We start from the raw sequence: 15927 nt of genomic DNA on the forward strand, positions 1-15927 counted from the left end.
AGCAATTCCTTTAATGACAATTCTGTCAGTATCCAGACACTCCGGTGACAAATAAGTTTTCTTTGACTTGCCCTCCCCAAAGTTCAACACTCCTTTATTTGGGCCACCCCAGCATCATACCGGTGTGTTCCTTTCCCATACAGTTGTTCCTTCCCACTCTGGCCTGTGAGCTATATGACGGTAGGGAGTGGGTCTGATCCATCTTTTTACCTTCAGTGTTTTGAACACTGCCTGGCCCACAGTAAACATTCAGTGCATGTGGGCAGCCCGGGTGGCTCAGCGATTTAGCGCGGCCTTCAGCCCAGGGTGTGATTCTGGAGACCCCAGATTCAGTCCCACGTCGGGCTCCCTGCATGGAGCCTGTTTCTCTCTCTCCTTGTGACTCTGTCTCTGTCTCTGTCTCTCTCTCAAATAAATAAATAAAATCTTAAAAAAAAGATAAATCAACACTATGGTAAAGAGAAGAAGATAACAACACACTGTTCTGTTTTATCTGCAAATCATGTTGCCAAGTATAAATAGAAATCCACGGGAGGGCAGCCCTGGTGGCCCAGCGGTTTAGCACCACCTTCAGCCTGGGGTGTGATCGTGGAGACCCTGGATCGAGTTCCATGTCAGGCTCCCGGCATGGAGCCTGCTTCTCCCTCTGCCTGTGTCTCTGCCTCTCTCTCTATCTCTCTGTCATGAATAAATAAATAAAATTTTTAAAAAATCCACAGGAATCTAAAGCAAGGTGGGAGCCAGGAGCCTCCAGTAGTGAAATCCTTTTGTAGGTCACTCCAGGGATCTGGATCACTTCTGAGTGATGATTTCATTAAGCTTCTCTGAGCTCATTTTATTTCCATACCTCGGGGAACAGGGAGAAAGTCCAATGTTAAGGTCTCTAGCACTTTATATACATGTCTTCTGAAATTCTGAACTGTACACATGATAGCATTTGGGGAAGGGCCTTGATTCTGTCAGACCAGAGTATAAGAAAGTACTAAGACTCTATTCAAACTAAAATGTGATTCGGAGCAAGACTATCTTCCCCTGTTTAAACCTCTGTTTAAAAATGGGTGAATTCTTGGTACAGTACAGTATTGGTGTGACTAATAATAGCTTACTTGTACTAAGTCCATACTATGGGGTATGCATTGAGCCAGTTCCTTTGTTTAAACCTCATACTACTTAGAAGTAAAGTATTTTTTAAATTCTCATCAGCCTTATTTTAAAGATGAAGAAACTATATCAGGACACCCAGGTAAACTTCTCTAAGGTGGCATACGGAGTGCTGGTTCTGGCACATGAACCGAGGAAACCTGGCTCTAGAGCTTGTGTTCTTAAGTATATTAAGTGACATTGAAGATCCTGAAGTTTCTTATATACCTGATGACAGATGTTTAGGTTGGTGAGGGGTAGAGAAGACCTGCAGCAGGAAGCCCTTAAAAAGGCCTCAAATACATCTTTTATTTCATGAATCCAAACTTTGTAAAAAAAAAAAAAAAGATCATCTCTTGGGAGTTTTTGTTTTGTTTTGTTTTGTTTTTCTGCTTCCGAAAAACTGTTCCTTTTCAGACATCTATTCATCACTATAAGCAATTTCTGGAGAAAATTAACTTACTGCTTATATTTTTCTACTGAGAACTCAGTAATGTTACATTTAGTCCAAATTACAAAAACTAATTATATCCTTCCCTTTTTATGGTCCAAACCAAAGAATAGTTTTTTTTTTTAAATTACTCTGTCTAAACCAAGATAGAATCTCAGCTAAAATGGGAAGAAAATCTCACCTTAAAATCAGATCCCACTTGGAGTCCTTGGTTTGAACTCCAGCATCAAAAAACAAAACGACATGTTTGAAACAATACTTGTGACTCTGACTAATAGTATATCCAGTTACTATCTTCCACAAGCTTGAGCTTGCCCCTTCCCTCTGGCTGGGAACTGCATGCAGATTAAGTCTTCATGAAAGATCAGTAGTTACTGGATGCCAGCTAGGGAATCCCTTTCCAGGTCCACCCATGAAAATAAGTCAGGCAAGTTCTGCAGATTTTCTGCGACTGTCAGGGGAATATGTAACAACAGAAGATGAATACACAAATAAAACAAATCCGTTGTCCCTTTCTTCTCCAGGAAAACTTCCTGCTAGCTCAAAGGGATTTTTCCTTCCTCTGAACTCTTAAAATACTTTTTGTTCACATCATATATATTTGACAATTGTATTCTGTACTATGACAGCTCTCATACTGCCATATCATCTTGTTTTCTAATCTATCTAGTTTCTATTTTTTTCTGTGCACAGGCTTTCATACATAAACCATAATACAAACTCCAATAAGGAAGAGACTATACTATTTAGACCTTGGCATTCTTCACAGTCTTGCACAAAATAGGTGCACAATAACATTTTCATTAATTGATTGATTCTCTAGCTGTGGTTAATCGTAAACAACCGTGCAAAGGGAAAAATGCCAGCTTTTGCATCTCTTCATGACTCCTTTACTATATTCCCTTTCCTTTTTACTCATTTATTTATTCACTCAATGCAATTGATTAGGAATATTATATGCTTAAGGCACTGTGAAAACACTGGATAAAAATCAGTAAACAAAAATCTATGGTCCTTGGACTCATAGAATATATGAGTTGATTACAGATAGTAATCAACAAAAATAAATTAATTACAAGAGACAACTAATATAATAAAGTAATGGAGGAAAATGGCTGGGGTTCTCCAAGAAGGACATTTAAGTGGTATCTGAAAGATCAGAATGAATAAGCAACAAAAAGAGTAAGATCATGAGACAATCTTCCAGGTAAAAAGAACAGAATGTGCAAAAAGAAGGCCAATATGGTTAGAAAACAATAAGCAAGGAAGAGAGTATAGACACTGGGGGAATAATAGTCAGAGCCAGGGCACTAAGTTCCTTGGAGGACTTCACAAAAAGCTTGGATCTTATTCTATGCACATTTGGAAGTCACTTATGAAATTTTAAGCAAAATAATATATAATATGTTTTCAAAGGATCATGTAGACAAGATATTAGAAGTGGCCTGAGTGGAAGCAATGATTTTGGTGAGCTACCTATTTGAGGTAATGCATAGCTAGTTCCAGGATGGAGACAGTGAATTAGAAGTAGAAACATCACTTGTGAATGGACTAGACATGAGGATGAGGGAAAATAGTATTCTAGCAACTAGATGGATGTGATGTCATTTGTTGAGTGGAAAGAAATAGGAATTAGAGAGTGAGAAAGGGAACAACTTCTAAGAATTGGATTTAGATATAACATCAAGATGCCTGTGAGATATCCAAGTGGAAATGTCAAGTAGACCATTGAATGTACAAGTCTAGAGTTCAGAGATATGTGGGTTAGAGATTAAAATTTTAGAATTAGAGTTATTGTATACTCACTGGTACTTCCCCCCACATCCCCTTTTTTCTGCTAAGAGAACCCTTTTTTCCTATAGAGAACTCATTCCATATGGTCCAGGTGGAGCTAAACTTGCCCCTTCTCCCATTTACCACAAAGGTGGCACAGGTTTATTCTCTTGGTCACAGTGATTAGTGTAGGGTTGAGGAGATATTCCAATTTTGGCCAGCTAGATTGGTTCTTCAAATTTTCCTACAAGTGCTATTATGAAAAATTGTCTTTTCCCGCTTCAGTTAATACCTGGAAACGTGTGAATATAAAGTAGATGTAAGCTATGTCATCTGCCACATGGAGAAAGCTTGACATTATTTGTGCCTCTGAATCCCACTATACCTGAAGTCAAATGAATCTCTAGATTTTTCCAATAATCTTCTTGCCCTCCTTCCTCCCTTTCTCATATCCTTTTTCCTCCTTCCTTCCCCCTTCTTTCTTTCCTTCTTTATCTTTGATGTGTTCATTGGGTTTCTGCTTTCTACCCAAACTGTCCTGTTTATTATGAGAATTTACAGAGCAACAAAAGAAAAAGAAGCAAAATCAGGATCATATCTTGGATGATCCAGAGGCCTAGGCCAGTGGGAATTTTATTGTCACCTACAAGCAAATAAAAATTTTCCTCTTTCTTAGGAAATTTATTTAGAAGCTGACTTCACTCACAGATGATAAACTGTGGTAAAAATGGAATTGTAGCAGATATTTTTCCCTATCTAAACTACATTTACTGGGCAAGTGCACTAATGCTCCAGGATCTATAAGTGTTGATTGGTAATAACTCACACCAACACTTCTCCAGAGACTTGCCTTTGCCTGACTTGAGCACCTTACTTACTGATGTCTGGGAGCTTGTGTCCACTTTCCTTGGGCAGTCCTTATTGGTATAACACAAACAGCCCAGGCCTCTTACCTCGAGGTGAAATTACCTCTGTGATGTAATTAGTATTAACCTTTTGGATTATTCAGAGCATTGATTTTCAAAGTGAAGCTAATGATTCATTGAGGCTGCAAAAGGTATTCAAACATTGTTTATATTTATTTTTAAATTAAAAAAACAAGTATTCATAGCACTGGCCTTTAGGTGTGGAATCTACAGAAAGTGCACTAATTATTGAATGTCTCCAAGAGGAAAGTGAGGATCAGTCTGTATTAGAATGAGAAACCAGCTCAGTGCTAGTCTTAGAATAGGTACTCAGTAATTCCTTGCTATATTACATTGAATTAAATAGTCATACTTCACTCATTGATTTTAACATAATTAAAGTAGTAATTCTTAGTGAGAAAACAATTATTATCTTTTTTTAATTACTGTATTAATAATTTTAACTCTGCTAATAACAATGGATTGTTTATCAAAATATAAATCCATTTTTCAAACAAAACAGTTCTGTGGCAAAACCTATCACACATCTGGCTCTGAGATTTCAGATGAGCCTTGGGGTAGAGAATGACACTAAAGAAAATAACTATCTTTAAAAAACTTATGCTGAACATAACATTGGAGCACCTAAATATATAAGACAAGTATTAATAGAAATGTAGGGAGAAATAGGCAGCAATAAAATAATAGTAGAGAATTTCAATATTCCCACTTGAAACAATGAATAGATCATCCAGTCAGAAAGTCAATGCAGAAACAGTGAACTTGAACAATGCTATAAACCAAATGGCCCTAGAGACATGTTAGAACATTCCACCTAAGAGCAGCAAATACATTCTTCTCAAGTGTGCATGGAACATTCTCTAGGATAGATAATATGTTAGGACACAAAACAAGTCTCAATAAATTTAAGAAGATTGAAATTGTATCAATTATCTTTTCTGATCACAATAGTAGAAACTGGAAATCAATAACAATAGGAAAATAAGAAAATTCACAATTATGTGGAAATAAAACAACACATTCCTGAGTAACCAATAAGTTAGAGAAGAAATCAAAAGCAAAAAAAAAAAAAAAACTTTAAAAACAGGCAAAAAATCTTGAGAAAAGTGAATATGAATATACAACATGCCAAAACAAGCAATGCAGAAAAAGCAGTTCTAAGAGGGAAGTTTATAATGATAAGCACCTACATTAAGAAAAAAGAAAGGTCTCATGGGGTACCTGGGTGACTCAGTCAGTTAAGTGTCTGTCAAAGTGTCCCTTCAGCTTGGGTCGATCCCAGGGTTCTGGGATCAAGCCCCTGTGTCATGCTCCCTATTCAGCAGAAGCCTATTTTTTCCTCTCCCTCTCTCCTTGCCCATGATCTCCCTCACACTCTTTCTCTCAAATAAATACAAAAAATCTTTTTTAAAAAAGTCTCAAGTGAACAACCTAATTTTAGACCTTAAGGAACTAGAAAAAAAAAAAAAAAACTAAAAACATTCCAAAGTTATCAGATGGAAGGAAATAATAGAGCAAAGCAAAAATAAATGAAATAAAGACTAGAAAAATTATAGAAAAGATCAATGAAACTAGGAGTTGGCTTTTGGAAAAGGTAAACAAAATTGACACATCTTTAGTTAGACTAAGAAAAAAAGGGAGAAGAATCAAATAAAATCAAGAATGAAAGAGGAGACATTACAACTGATATCACAGAAATAAAACGGATGATAGGAGACTACTGTGAACAATTATAACCCAACAAATTGGATAACATAGAGGAAATGGGTACATTCCTAGAGCCATGCAACCTATCAAAATCAAGTCATGAAGATACAAGAAATCTGGAGACCAATAAAAAAAAGAGATTGAATAATTTTGCAACAAAGAAAAGTCCAGGACCAGAAGGCTTTAGTGGCTAACTCTACCAAACTTTTCTTGAATTGATACCAATAATCTCAAACTCTTCTAAAAAAAATCAACAGGGAGAAACACTTCTAAACTCATTTTAGGGATGCCTGGGTGGCTCAGCGGTTGAGCATCTGCCTTTGGCTCACAGCATGATCCCCGTTCAGAGATCAAGTCCCACATCAGTCTCCCTGTGAGGAGCCTACTTCTCCTTCTGCCTATGTCTCTGCCTCTCTCTCTGTGCCCCTCATGAATAAATAAAGTCTTTTTAAAAAAAAGAACTTTAAACTCATTTTATGAGGTCAGTGTTACCCTGATACCAGATGACTACAAGAAAAGTATAGGCCAATATTCCTGATGGAATATGGATGCAAAAATCCTAAACAAAATACTAGCAAACCAAATTCAACAGCACATAAAAGGTCACACACCATAATCATATAAGTTTTATCCCTGGAATGCAAGGATGGTTCAACATAAATGTATTGATAAATGTTAATATACCATATTAACTGAATGAAGAATAAAAATCATATGATCATCTTAATGCGTACAGAAGAAACATTTGATAAAATTCAACATCCTGTCATGATTAAAAACTCTTAATAAATTAGGCATGTACCTTAACATAGCAGCTAACATAGTCAATGATGAAAAGCTAAAAGCTTTTCCTTTAATCAGAAATGAGACAAGGATGCCCATTCTCATTACTTCTATTCAGCTCAGTGATGAAAATCTCAGCCAGAGCAATCAGATAAGAAAAATAAATAAAAGCCATCCAAATCAGAATGGAAGAAGTAAAACTCTCTCTGTTAACAGAATGTGCTTACAGTAGAAAACCCTAAAGATTTCACATACCCCCCCACACAAATCTGTGAGAACTTATAAATGGATTCATTAAAACTGCAGAATGCAAAATCAAAATACAAAATTCAGTCACATTTCTATACACTAATAATGAACTATCTGAAAAAGAAATTAAGAAAATAATACCATTTTCTTTCTTAAAAGATTTTATTTATTATTTTACTTGAGAGAGAGAGTGAGCATGCATGAGGAGGGGAAGTGGCAGGAAAGGAGAGGAAGAGAATCTCAAGCAGACTCTGAGCTAAGCACAGAGCTCAATCTGGGGCTTGATCTCACAACCCAGAGATCAGTAACACCATTTTCAACAGTATCAAGAAGAATAAAATATGTAATAGTAAATTTAATCAAGGAGGTAAAAGATATGTACACTGAAAATTGTAGAACATTAATGAAAGAAATTGAAGACAAATAAGTGAAAAGATATCCTACATTCACGGATTGGTAGATTTAATATTGTTAAATGTCCATTCTACCCAAAGCAATCTACAGATTCAATATAATCCCTATGAAAATAACAATGCATTTTTCACAGATGGAAAGAACAATCCTAAAATATATACTGAACCACAAAAGACCCTGAATAGCCAAAGAAATCTTGAATTCTTTGAGGAACAAACCTGGAGGCATCATACTTCCTGATTTCAAATTATATTACAAGGTTTTAGTAATCAAAATAGTATGGTTTTGGCATAAGAACAGATATATAGACCAATATAACAGAATAGAGTGTCCAAAAATAAAACCATGCATATATGGTCAACTAATCTTTGACAAGGTCACCTAGAATACATAATGGGGAAAGGATAGTCTCTTCAAGAAATTGTCTTAGGAAAACTAATTTTTCACATGCAGAAGAATGAAGTTAGATCCCTATCTCACTCCATATACAGAATCAACTAAAAATAGATTAAAGGCTTAAATTTAAGACCTGAAACCATGAAACTCCTAGAAGAAAACACAGAGAAAAAGGTCCTTGACATTGGTCCCAGCAATGATTTTTTAGATGTGACACCAAAATCAGGCAAAAAAATAAAGATAAAACAAAACAAAAATAAAAAAGTGAGATTATATCAAATTAAAAGCTTCTAGGGATCCCTGGGTGGCGCAGCGGTTTGGCGCCTGCCTTTGGCCCAGGGCGCGATCCTGGAGACCCGGGATCGAATCCCACATCGGGCTCCCGGTGCATGGAGCCTGCTTCTCCCTCTGCCTGTGTCTCTGCCTCTCTCTCTCTCTCTGTGAGACTATCATAAATAAATTAAAAAAAAATTTAAAAGCTTCTACACAGCAAAGGAAGCCATCAGCAAAATGAGAAGGAATCTATGGAATGGGGGAAAATATTTGCAAATTGTAGCATTATTCATAATAGTCAAGATATGAAAACAACCTAAATATTCATTTGTTGATAAATGGATAAAGCAGATGTGATATATGCACACAATGGAATATTATCCAGCTTTAAAGAAGGAAATCCTGCCATTTACAACATGAATGGATCTGGAAGATGTTATGCTAAATGAAATAAGACCGACACAGCAAGACAATGCTATATGATTCCAGTTATATGTGGAATGTAAAATAGTCAAATTCATAAAGGCAAAAAAGTGAATCATGGTTGCCATGGTGTGAGGGGAGGCATAAATGGGTAGATGATGGTCAAAGGGTACAAAGTTTTAGTGTTTTAGTTACACAAGATTAATAAGTTCTGGAGGACTACTACCACAGTGTCTATAGCTAACAATACTGTAGTGTTTATTTAAAATTTGAAACAAGGAGGCTCTTAAGTATTCTTACCACACACACACAAAATAATTAATAATACTATTAATAACAATAATAATAAAAGGGACAGGAGGAAATTTTGGAAGGTGTTGGATATATTTATGTCTTTAATGGTGTTACCACCATCATGGTTTCTTAGGTACATACTTCCCAAACTCATCAAGTTGTGTACATTAAATATGCACAGCTTTTTACGTGTCAACCATACCTCTATAATGTAGTTTAAAATTTGCTGAAGAACAATGATTTAAACTATTAATAATTTGAAATATTATTAAATTATTAAAGATAGATACAATGCTTTATTTGCTATCTTGGTCACCAATAAAGAAATCACATTTTCTGGTATGTCCAGCAGTTGACAGAATCCTGAAGTATGAAGAGCACTAAACATTCATTAAAAATACATGAATAAGTGGATAAACAAATTAATTGATGGCTTAATGGGTGGTTGCATAGATGAATGAATGAATCATAGCCTATGCATTTTCACCATTATCTCCCATAATCATAAAAGTCAAATCCCGGTTTGGAGAGACGCTGAAGGAAATTTTCTAAAGAAAGATTTTTTTTTTTTTTTTTTTTTTTTTAAGTAAGGAAACTGGGAGGGGTTAGAGCTTCAATGTGCTGGAAAAGTTACTGGCAGTGTCTGACAGAGCAGAAGCAGAAAGAGCTTGCGGCTGGAGAGGATTGTCAGTGAAATCCTCCTTGCCTTTGTCCAGACACACCTCCCAAGGGCTAACCTCAATGGTTTAGCTAAGGTCATCTTCTCCGATGTGTTTGGGCTCCTGGAGAACCTCGGCCCATCAGGGTCATCAGAAGAGAACTTCAATATGGAGGCTTTCACTGAGATGATGGTGGCCTGGCTTTGCCCACATTCCAAGGAGTACAATAGGGGACATGATGCAGAAGCTCTCAGGGCAGTTGAGTGGTGCCAAGAAAAAAGATAACCTGCAAATTCAGAGCTCTGATGTCCAAGGCCTGGTGCCCATCTCCACATAGCCCCTGCAGTGGCCTGAAAAGCTCAAAGAAGAAACTGGGGCCTCTCCTACTGCTGATGCTGGAGATACTCAGCATGAGGCAGTCCGTGCTGAGGAGAAGCTGTTGCCAGGGGTGTCTGTACTCCTGAAGGTGTTCCCTCCCTACTCAGTGGAGCAGGCCCAAAGCTCAGAGAGATTTGGAAGAAGTTATGCAGGTGCTGGTAGAGGGGAAGGAGAAGAAGACTCTAGCCTGTACTGACCTCAACCAGGACCTGCCCAGATGCCTCAGAGGCCCTCAAAAGGATGAACTGAAGTCCTTTTTCCTGCAGAAGTACATGATACTGGATAGCACAGAGGATCAGAAGATTTACCAACACATGGCTCCCAGGGAGGCCTCCAAAAAGCTGATCCGATACATTAACAACCAGGTAGTGAGCACCAAAGGGGAGCAATTCAAATATGTGTGGAACCCTGAGCTGAAGGAGATGAAGGCCACACATATTAACCTCATGCTAGCCAGAAAGTAGTTTCCACTGAGGCATTCACCACTCTGTCAGAGCTTTCTAGACTCAGATCCCAGAAGGATGCAGGAGCCCTATACCCCCACACAGGGCCTGTCCTAACTTCTGTCCCCTTTCTCTACCCTGCTTTCTTCTCCCTTGCCCCACAGTATTGACCTCTTCTTGGAGCTCCCATAGGCACAGTAAAGGTGGTCCTCAGGGTAGGTGGGGAGGGGGGAAGTAAGGAAACTGGCTTCATAAAAGGAAAGTGAAAGAGAATGAAAAAAATTACAGTTAAGCAATATAAAAGAATCCTTCACATTTCTGAGGAGGTATTAGCTTAACAGTCTCTGATGACAAAAAACAAAAAGTCAATAAATTGTTGTCATCATAAAAGATATTGGAACTAACCAGAAAAATCCTGCTTGCTTATTATGCACAAATCCACAATGTATAAAATTTTAATTGTATTCATTGTCCTCTGAGAAATTTAAAGTACAATGAGATATAGTGAAAAGGAAAGTATAGAGAAAGAGAAAGGAAAATAAAATATTCAAGGATTTGAATTCTTATGGAAGGATATTTAGTCACAATTACAAGGAGGTAATTCTTATGGAAGGACATTTAGTTTTGATTCTAAAAACTAGTTGATTTTTAAATGGTAAGCTTGGATAACATGCAAATAAGGAGATTTTTGTCTAGGATAGTAGATTAACTATATATTCTCTCCTACTTTTTGAAAATCCCATTAAAATTATGTTAAAGGTATGTAAATAGAGATAAATCTGAGCACTGATAAAAACCAAAGAGATATCTTTAGTAGATGATAGATTTAACTCTTTTCCTAAACTCAACAAATGAAGGAAAAACAACTGACAAAGTCAGATGAGGGAAGTCACAGACTAGAATAGGATTTCTCACCCTCAGCAGTATTGACATTTTGGGCCAGATAAATCTTTTTTGTAGGGAATTATCCTTGATTTGTAGGGTGTTTTGCAGCATCCCTGGTCTCTAGATACTAGTTGCTAATAACAATCCTCCTTCCAGTGTGACAATCAAAAAAGGTCTCCAGAAATTACCAAATATCTGTTGGGAAACAAAACTGCCTCTGATATGAATCACAGAAACACAGCCAAGAAGAAAGCCTATCTTCTCTAAAAACTTCAGGAGACACTCAGCACTCAGAAATACCAATTACAAAAGAGAAGAGGGCATGAAAAGAGACTATGAAAGCCAGTCATATTTCTATACACCAGTAAAAACCAGTAAGAAAATGTTCTTTAAAATGATACCAAATAACAAAGACAAAAAAGGGCCTCTAATATTAAATCTAGCCAAAGATGAATAAGACCTTTAAGGAAAACATTTTAAAGCTTTATAAAACTTATGGTAAATATGTATAAATAAATGAAGATGTCAGTTATTTTTCTAGACCTCTAGATTTGAAGCAAGTTAAATAAAAATCCTAATATGAAGGTGTGTATCGTATGTATGTGTGTGTATTACCGGATATAGAAAAGAAAAGGGTCAAGAATAACCAAGTCATACTTAGAGAAGATGGTAATAAATTCAAGTGTACTGGTTGAATGGTGGCCCCCTTAAAAGATACATCTAAGTCTGGGAACATGTGAATATGACCTTATTTGGCAGATCTTTGCAGATCCTATGCTAAGGATCTCAAGATAAGACCAATGTGATATCCAGGAACATCTTGAATCTAGTGACTCTAATCTAATAATCCAATGCCTTTATTGGACTGGAGAAACATAGAGGAAAAGGTCAAGATGCAGACAGAGATTGCAGCTATCTAACTACATGTCAGAGAATGACTGAAGCTACCAGAAGCAGAAAGAGGCAAAGAAAGATTCTTCCCTAGTGCTTTCCAAGGAAACCAGACATGTCTATACCTTGATTTCATATTTCTGGCTTCCATAACTGAGAAAATGAATTCCTATTGTTTTAAGCCACTAGTTTATGGTAATTTGGTACAGCAACACTAGGAAACTAATGTAACAGGCATCGACACTTATTGTCAAACTATAGAGGTTAAAACATTGTGGTATTGACAAAATGCAAAACAAGCTGATCAATGGAACTGATTAGAGAGCACAGCAACATCCCAATTCACATATGGAAACTTGACTTGTGGCAGAGACGGCATGGCAGATCAACCACAGAAAGGCTGACTGCTCAATCAGTGGTGCTAAGAGAAATGTTTATTCATATAGAGGGAAAAAATGAAATTAAAATCCCTAAATCAAACACATATGCAAATATCAATTCCATGTAGAATAAAGAAGGCTTAAACGCAAAAAAGGAAAACCCATTTTTTTTAAGACAGTGACATCAAGATCAGAAAGGATTTCTTATACAAACACAAAGGACACTAATAATAAAGGAAAAGAATGATGTATTTAACTATATTAAAATTCAGAACACTGTTCATTAAAATATTAAGAAAATGAAAAGGCAAGCCACAAAATGGAAAAAGATTCATTTCCCAAAATGAGGGATTAATTTCGCCCCCAAAGTTTCCTTTTTTCCCCAAAAAATGTTTCTAAGAATAAATTAAAAGATAAAATACAATAGGAACTGGGCATATTACACTGTACATTAAGTAAAAAAAAAAAAAGAATGCACACACACAAAAGATAGAAGAAAGAAATGGGCAAAAAATCATGAGTAGGTATTTATAAAGGACAAAATACAAATGGTTAATAACTGCTGATGAACCATATTAATAATCAGGAAAATGTAAATTAAATTCACAATGAGTTACTATTATATATACATAACAGTTGAGTCTGAGCATAACCTATGACCCAGCAAACTATCTGCTTGGTTTATGACCTATGAAGGCTCTTGCACATGCACTGGGAGTGCATGGACTAATCTGTAAGCAGGTTAATTAGCCTCATGTTCATAATTATAAAAGTGAAATTAGCTGAAATATTTGTCAACCATAGAATGAATTAATAAATAGTAGTATATTCTTTCTAGGGCATTCTACACCGAAGTGAAAACAAATGAGCTACATCTACGTGCATCAAAATGGGGAAATCTCAAAAACATAATGTTGAGTGAAAGAATGAAGTCACAGAGAGATACAATATGATTATATTTACATAAAGTTCAAAAGAGGTAAAATCACATAATATGCTATTTGAGTATGCATACATAGGTAATAAAATCACAGAATGATTAAATCCAAATTCAAAAAAATTTTTAACTATGAAGAAGAGAGGGGGAAGGACATATAGAGGATTCAGAGGTACTAGTAAAGTTCTATTTCTGAAATTTGGTTGGGTTCTTGGATATTTATTTTTAATAGTTCTTTAAAATGTTTTACACACTTTCTAATGTATGATATTCCAACAAAAATGAATGAAAGAAAAAAATCAAATACTGAGACACATCATTATGAAATTTCAGCAAAAAGTAAAGTACAAAAGCTTCTAGAAAAAAAAGAGAAACACAATTTCTTGTAAGTGTAGTGATCAAGTAATAAAAATAGAACAAGGCCTCAGATGGTCTGAGGGGAAGTGATTTTCAACTTAAATGTTTATATTCAAACTGTCACTCTAGTGGGCTAAAGAATAAAGAATTTTTCAACATAAAATAATTCAGAAATGTTACCTCCCATGCACTTTTTTCTTAAGGAAGGTGCTTGAGGACTTAACCCACCATATCAAGGAAAATATGGGATGCAAGAAGCAATGGCTCTCACAAACTAGAGCAATCCTGTTTGGACCCAGGTTACCTCTCTGAAGTGGACCTAGAAGGCAACCAGTTCAAATTGAAGCAGAATGCATAAAGTTTTGAGAAAGAAGAATTAAAGAAATAGTGAGACTTTGAACATATCTGAGGATATAGTAAAATGGGGGAGGACTTAAAATAAATGAGTGAGTTCTACTCAGAATTGCTTTTGGGAACATTCTTATGCGGCAACGCAATTGTAAAAAACACTATTTTGTTAAATGACAAACACTATATATTTTTAAAGATTTTATTTATTCATGAGTGACACAGAGAGAAGCAGAGACATAGGCAGAGGGAGAAGGAAGCTCCCTGTGGGGAGCCCAATGCAGGACTCTATCCCAGGACCCCAGGATCACACCCCGAGCAAGGCAGACATTAAACCACTGAGCCACCCAGACGTCTCAACAAACACTATTTAAATAGCTATGGAAATGAAAATACTATTCACTGTTTTTCAGTATTTAGAATCAACCTATATAAAGATAAATAAAATACAAATACTTTTTTACATTACTAATAATTCAGAGAAAGGAAAGTACAATGAGTGAAGAGTTGAAGTGCTAAAGTCATCTTTTAATTGAGATTGGATCTTTGGTTAATCATAAATAATCATACTAATTCAGTCTTCTTTCTATAGAGCTATAACTTCGTTGTTCCAGAGTAACTCTAATAAGCTTTAAGGAGTACAGTCTAGGCTAATATGCTGGGTTTTGCTAAACAAATCTATGGTCTTCACGGACATGCTTTTCATGGAACAAAAAATGGAAAACTATTCTTTTTGACTTTCTGCTATGATAGGTAAAGATTTAGCTTGTCTCATATACTTTGAAAATTAGAAATGCCTTGAAAATGCATAGTTTTCAAGACAAACTATGAGAGGCGTAACTAGATTTGAGATTGATATCAAAAATCATAGACACAGGCACCTAGGTGGCTCATTTGGTTGTGTCTGACTCTTGATTTTGGCTCAGGTCATGGTCTCAGGGTCGTGAGATCCAGTCCTGCACTGAGCTCCTCACTGGGCATGGAGCCTTTTTAAGACTCCCTCTCCCGGATGCGGAGAAAAGGGAACCCTCTTGCACTGTTGGTGGGAATGTGAACTGGTGCAGTCACTCTGGAAAACTGTGTGGAGGTTCCTCAAAGAGTTAATAGACCTGCCCTACGACCCAGCAATTGCACTGCTGGGGATTTACCCCAAAGATACAGATGCAGTGAAACGCCGGGACACCTGCACCCCGATGTTTCTAGCAGCAATGGCCACAATAGCCAAACTGTGGAAGGAGCCTCGGTGTCCATCAAAAGAAGAATGGATAAAGAAGCTGTGGTCTATGTATACACTGGAATATTCCTCAGCCATTAGAAATGACAAATACCCACCATTTGCTTCAACGTGGATGGAACTGGAGGGTATTATGCTGAATGAAGTAAGTCAATTGGAGAAGGACAAACATTATATGGTCTCATTCATTCGGGGGATATAAATAATAGTGAAAGGGAATAAAGGGGAAAGGAGGAAAAATAAGTGGGAAATATCAGAAAGGGAGACAGAACATGAAAGACTCCTAACTCTGGGAAACAAACTAGGGGTGGTGGAAGGGGAGGTGGGCGGGGGGTAGGGGTGACTGGGTGGTGGGCACTAAGGTGGGCACTTGACGGGATGAGCACTGGGTGTTATTCTGTATGTTGACAAATTGAACACCAGTAAAAAATAAATTTAGTATAAAAAAAGACTCCCTCTCCCTCTGCCCTTCCCTGCCCCAATCTCTCTCTCTCTCAAAAAAAAAAAAAAATATATATATATATAGAGAGAGAGAGAGAGAGATGATAGATAGATGCACGTCTTGTGATGCTTTTAAAAACATAAT

General features: G+C 36.6%; 1 protein-coding gene and 1 pseudogene across 1 annotated transcript in view; one reads left to right on the forward strand and one right to left on the reverse strand.

Annotated features, from left to right (window-relative positions):
- Nucleotides 1-15927, reverse strand: part of LOC482174 (transmembrane protease serine 11F) — a 100683-nt gene that overhangs the window by 24960 nt on the left and 59796 nt on the right. The window lies entirely within an intron of this gene.
- On the forward strand, nt 1055-10330 carry LOC102155277 (annotated as a pseudogene).

Source organism: Canis lupus, chromosome 13 (genome assembly GCF_011100685.1).
Source record: "Canis lupus familiaris isolate Mischka breed German Shepherd chromosome 13, alternate assembly UU_Cfam_GSD_1.0, whole genome shotgun sequence".
Taxonomy (NCBI): Eukaryota; Metazoa; Chordata; class Mammalia; order Carnivora; family Canidae; genus Canis; species Canis lupus.